We start from the raw sequence: 6,000 nt of genomic DNA on the forward strand, positions 1-6,000 counted from the left end.
CACAACCTGAGCCAAAGTCAGATGCTTAACTGACTGAGCCATCCAGGCTCCGTAATTTTTTTTATCTTTAAGTAATCTCTACATTCAACGTGGGCTTGAATTTACAACCCTGAGATCAAGAGTTGCGTGCTCTACCAACTAAGACAGCCAGGTCCCCAGAGGTAATAACTGTCTCATAGGGTAGAAATGAAAGTGGGTCTCGAGTGCCCCTTTCAGGGAAGCATGTCCATGACATTAAGGAGACTATAATTTAACAAGTTAAAGTAACATAGTTGAAAGTAGCCATGACAATCAATGGCATTAGTGCAGCTAAAATCTAATAAATTCCACTGAAGGAAAATAAAAAGGAGGATCAGCCTGTAGCCTGGAAAGAGGGAGTTAAGAACAAGAATGACGTGGTGTTTATTTCAACACTGTCTAGAGAAGAATGACACAGAATCTGGAAGTCAGAAGTGTTCTGGTTGCACAGAGGTGGGGCAAGAATAGGCTTTCCCAATGCCTGGATGGAATGTTCTCCTTAGATTCTTGGCTCTGATTCCACTCTCCCTTATGAATTCAGATTCCCAGGATAACACTAGCAAGGGATGACCCAGATTTGAGACATAAGAATTCCAGGCACTGTAATAAAATTTCCCCACTCTAATACCAAAGTTTCATTCTAGTGTATCCATTAGTCTTTTATGAGTTTAATCATTGTAAGTTAACATCTAAAGCCTCATTAACTCTGGGTCCATGGAGGAAAAAATAAATCTACCTTCCAGATATGCAAGGCAGAAGATCAAGTTCTGAACTGTGATGAACCTAAAGAACTATCACACTGTAACTCCCTTACTGAACAGCTAGCCAGCCTCTCTAATCACAACCGGTATATCTAGAATACACAAAAAGAATTTCAAAATATTTTTGGACCAGAGGATGTTTTGGGGTTACCATTTAATCCCATAGCCAACAGGTTATTAGGGCATCCTATGCCCTCAATCTCAACCAGAACAGGCTCTGTTAACATTATTATATAAACCTAGATTGAATGTCTACATGATGCAACTCTTGGGTTCAAGGAGCTCACAGTTTAATAACACGCTCCTAGGCTAACAGTTCCTATCTGCTGCTGTTACCTCAGCACTTAGAACAGTAGGCTCTCAATAAATACTAACTGAATGAATGAGTAGCTCTCCATGAGAGCCTGTCTGAGATGAAGACTGTTAGCTGAATAGCTTTAGCTCAGATGGTTAATCATTGTATCTTTGCTGAAATTGTCCAAAATTCTATCATCCTCTTTTTTATGTAGAATTTCATGCCTTTCCAGAGTTACTTCTTATCCACCTTGATTGCCAGGCTGTATTCACCATGCCTTACATACAGCAGCTGGGGTAAACTATTGATGGGCCTATATTATAGAACTACATGTGTTTTGGGTAACCCTGCATTGCTATTTCATATGAAGCATGGCTTGTAGATGACAATGGGGAAATTACTAAAGAAGCTAGATGTAGAATCTGTGCAAGTCTCCATTAATGGTCACTTGAAAGTTTTAATAAAATCTTCAATAAACTTTATTATGGAGCTTGATACAGTGTTAGTGATATACTGTGGCTGACACAGATGTCTTCTGATTCCATATTCCATTTCTACTTTTGTGTACTTTCTGACCTTCTATTGTGCTGTCAGGGAAATGGGAATGTTTGCTTACTGAATGTATCAATTTGAAATGAGCTTTTACCTCTGTATTTTGGGAAAATCTCAATAAACTAGGCTGTTCCAAAACTACTCTTCACCTAAAATTTTATAAATTCAGATCAATACTTCAACCTAGAAGATGTGGCTAACAAATATCGAAGGTCCTATTACAATCTAAGCTGAATATAATCGCTTCAGTATACCCTGCATAATTATCCAGTAGCTAAGGCAATGGACGTTATAGTTGGATACATCAACTTCACACACACACACACACACACACACACACACACACACACACACACACACATCAACCTTAGTCATTTCCAAAAATTAAGTACTAACAGATGCCTGACCCAAGAAAAATATTTCTTCAGTGAGAAAGGCAATGTTAACATTGTATTTAAAGGGCATCATATAAAGCTATGAAAGTAATAAGAGGGAAGATGAAGTATGCTCATTAGTCACAGATTTTATGTCCCAGAAAGGAGTACAGCAATGGGAGAAGAAATGAGATCCTTTCAATCAGGATTGTCTACCACTTACCTTAAACTAGATGCTGGGTACTAACAAGCACATCTCAGAACAGACAGTAAGCTCTTTCATTTCCAGAACCTCCCTGAAGAAACAGACCAGACTACTGTTCTCCATTTCTTAGGGGGTTTGAAGAAACTCAAAGACTCACTGTGTCTTTGAGGGCAGTCAATGGACAGCTACTCCTCTGTATATCCGTGAAAAGCTCCCTAGCGGTGAATCCCTCCTTTCTATATACCAGAATATTCAAGCCTAGTCAGCTATCTTCCTATATATAAGTATGATTTTTCAAGGTCTCACAAAAACATTATCTCCTGAAGCACCCAAGGAGGCCTTCCCCCACATGAAATAAAGCAACTATACGGTGTGGCTGCCAACAATGGATTCCAGGACAGCCCATGCAGATGTCACGATAGAATGTCTATCGTGGGATAGATAGGATTTCGCCCTCAAAAGGGCTTTCTAGCTTCGTTTTCGTTGTAGTTTCTTAAGGCTAGTGACAGAAGGAAAGCAAGCAGCTCCCCAGGTGAACAGACTAAACACAAACAAAAGACTATGACTCTGAGATCAAAATGGGGTCCCTAACCAGAGGACGACTTCCTTAGGTGGACGTTTGGCTTTCTGGGGAAATCTCATTTGTTTCAAGCCAGAAAGTGAGGAAAAGCAGAAAGAAAAGCGGCTGGAAGACTCGCGAGTGTAGAATAAAAAGCTCAAGCTATTCCATCCTCAGGGCAGAGGACCAAAAGGCGATTCCCACCCTGAGCCCAAAGGAGACCAGGGTCGTTGAGACTGGGGAGCCCTGGACCGAGCGCACAGCGCGACCAAGAGCAGCGCGCACTCCCCCGCCCCGCTCCCTGCACATCCCGCCGGGACCCGGGACTTTCCCGACGGGGCGGCGGGGCGAGCCCGGGCAAGGCGCTTACCCACTTCCAGACACCAAGCGCAGCGGCCCCTCCTATCCCGACGGCTCGGACAGCTCCTCGCTACCCGCCGCGCTGCCGCAGCTTCTTCACTCTCGCTCTGCTCCGCCTGACCTCCCCTCACCGCACGCCCCTCCCTCAGGCTGCCAAGCACTGCACCCAGAGTCCCGGGCCGAACCCGTATTTAAAAGCTTCTGCCCGAGAAGGCGGAGGCTTCATTCCCCCGCAGTCAGGCCCTCCCGGACTCTGCACTCCACCGCATCCCTGCTCCTCCTCCCGCCACACTAGGCCCCGGGGCCCGCCCCTATTTCCTGCGGGCCCCAGGGGCGGGGAGACGGGGAGGGGCTAGTCGTAGCTAGGAGGGGAGGCTCCGCCCCCAGCCGAACCTGGGCGAATCCGCTTGGGCCAGCTCAGCTGTCCCGCCCCTACCGCGAGCGGCACTGGGCGGAGCTGCGTGCGCGTCAAGGCCGCTGAGGCCCGTGGGCTGCGGCTCCAGGTACCGCCGGGCCGGGCGCTAGTGTGCCAGGCCGGCTTCGCTTTGTGTGTCCTCGTCCCCGCTGACCGCCGGCGCTGAGGTGGCGCCGCGTGGGCGCCACGTCAGACATAATCTAGGGTTGCGGGGGTACTGAGCCAGCCGGCTGCGGCCCGGGGGGACCGGAAGGTCCCAGCCCCTTTCCGGTCTCAGCAGCAGCCCGAACGGGTGGTCTAGTCTTTCGGCCCCCGAGATTTTGCGGGTCCCACTGAGCCGGGGCTTACTCCCCTCCCACGTACTCCGGGCCAGAGGCCCAAGGTTTAGTCAGATCTCTTGGGCTAGGATGCTGAGTCCTGTCATGACTGGACCAGTTAGTGCCTCCGCCTGATCCCTGGGAGGAAAAGCATAACACCCACGCCCTCGCAGCCATATTTTCCAGAGATACTCCTGCCGAATTCGGAATTTGGGATGTCTGTGCATGATACGTAGCAGATAATTTGCAACATGCAAGTTGCGTGCTATCAGGAAGACTAAAATTAATGTGTGGAGACTTCCCGTTTTTAATGAGGTTAGTTCTGTTCTCTTTCTCCCTTACAGAATCATCTTAAACCTCAAATCTAAGAAGAAAAAAAGTTATGACTTTTCTTGTGTGTTCCTCACTAAGAATTACATAAGGTGACATAATTTTTGTACTCGAAGTCAAAGGCGATTATTAAATACAACGTCATAAGGAATGTGTTTAGTTTATAAAGGTACATTAAAATACCTGAAAGATGATGAGGGTTTTAAGTTTTTTAAAAGTTTTATTCCCGGGGCGCCTGGGTGGCTCAGTCGGTTAAGCCTCCGACTTCGGCTCAGGTCATGATCTCGCGGTCCGTGAGTTCGAGCCCCGCGTCGGGCTCTGTGCTGACAGCTCGGAGCCTGGAGCCTGTTTCGGATTCTGTGTCTCCCTCTCTCTCTGACCCTCCCCCGTTCATGCTCTGTCTCTCTCTGTCTCAAAAATAAAATAAATTAAAAAAAAAAAAAAAAGTTTTATTCCTTTTTTTTTAATGTTGATTTATTTTTGAGAGAGAGAAACACAGAGTGTGAGCGGGGGAGGGGCTGAGAGAGAGGGAGACACAGATTCCAAGCAGGTTCCAGGCTCTGAGCTGTCAGCACAGAGCTCCATGCTGGGCTCAGACTCCTGAACCCAGAGATCATGACCTGAGCTGAAGTCCCACAGTTAACTGAGACACCCAGGTGCCCCTTTTAAGTTTTATTTCTAATCTCCATACTCAACATGGCGTTCCAACTCCTGACAGGACAGCAAGAGTCACATGCTCCTCCAACTGAGCCAGCTAGGAACCCTGGGATGATGGTTTTCTTGGCAGGATCATGACGATCTTAAGAAAGCTTATGAAGGGGCTGAGTCTAGGTGGCTCAGTCGGTTAAGTATCTGACTTCATCTCACGGTTCGTGGGTTGAGCCCCAGGTTGGGCTCTGTATTGACAACTCAGAGCCTGGAGCCTGCTTCAGATTCTGTGTCTCCCTCTCTCTCTGCCTCTGACCTGCTTGCACTGTCTCTCTGTCTCTCAAAAATGAATAAATGTTAGGGGCGCCTGGGTGGCTCAGTGGGTTGAGTGTCCGACCTCGGCTCAGGTCATGACCTTGTAGTTTGTACGTTCCAGCCCTGCGTTAGGCTCTGTGCTGACAGCTCGGAGCTTGGGGCCTGCTTCCATTCTGGGTCTCCCTCTCTCTCTGCCCCTCCCCCGTTTGTGCTCTATCTCTGCCTCTCAAAAATAAAGACACATAATAAAAAAATCAGCGTTAAAAAATTGAAAAAAAAAAGAAAGCTCATGGATACTGCTTAAACAGTTTGCTATAGATTGTAGAAAGTATGATAAGATATGTAGGTGTTGTATATTCTATGCAATATTCTATATTGTATGGATTCATTTATCCAACAAATATCTAGTGCCTATTGTGTGTTAGACATTATCCTGGAGACCAAAGATGCAAAATGGATTAAGACCCAATTCCTTTTTCCAAAGCTCACAGGCTAGTAGAAGAGATAAGTGAATAAGTAATTGCAATATATGTGACAAATACTGTACTATAATAGAGTTATCTTTTTGAACTTGGCATATAAATAGATTTAAATTTCCTTTTAGAGGGGCATCTGGGTGGCTCAGTCAGTATCTGACTTGATTTCTGCTCAGGTCATGACCTCAACAGTTGCTGAAATCCAGCCCACCTAGGGCTCTGAGCTGAGTGTAGACCCTGCTTGGGATTCTCTCTCTCCCTCTCTCTCTGCCCCTCCCCCACTTGCATGCTCCTTCTCTCTCTCTCTTTCTCAAAATAAAGAAATATTTAAAAAATAAATAAAAATAAAGTTCCCACTGCAGTTAGTTTTGTGAT

The 6,000-nt window shown here is 46.2% G+C and overlaps 1 protein-coding gene across 1 annotated transcript in view; it reads right to left on the reverse strand.

The window, feature by feature from the left end:
- Positions 1 to 3,431, reverse strand: part of UGDH (UDP-glucose 6-dehydrogenase) — a 31,331-nt gene extending 27,900 nt beyond the window's left edge. Inside the window, exon 1 of the mRNA XM_078446191.2 lies at positions 3,135 to 3,431. The gene's annotated coding sequence lies outside the window, so the exon portion shown is untranslated. The remainder of the gene's footprint in view (positions 1 to 3,134) is intronic.
- Positions 3,432 to 6,000: the final 2,569 nt, after the last annotated feature.

Source organism: Panthera onca, chromosome B1 (genome assembly GCF_046562875.1).
Source record: "Panthera onca isolate mPanOnc1 chromosome B1, mPanOnc1 haplotype 2, whole genome shotgun sequence".
Lineage (NCBI taxonomy): Eukaryota > Metazoa > Chordata > Mammalia > Carnivora > Felidae > Panthera > Panthera onca.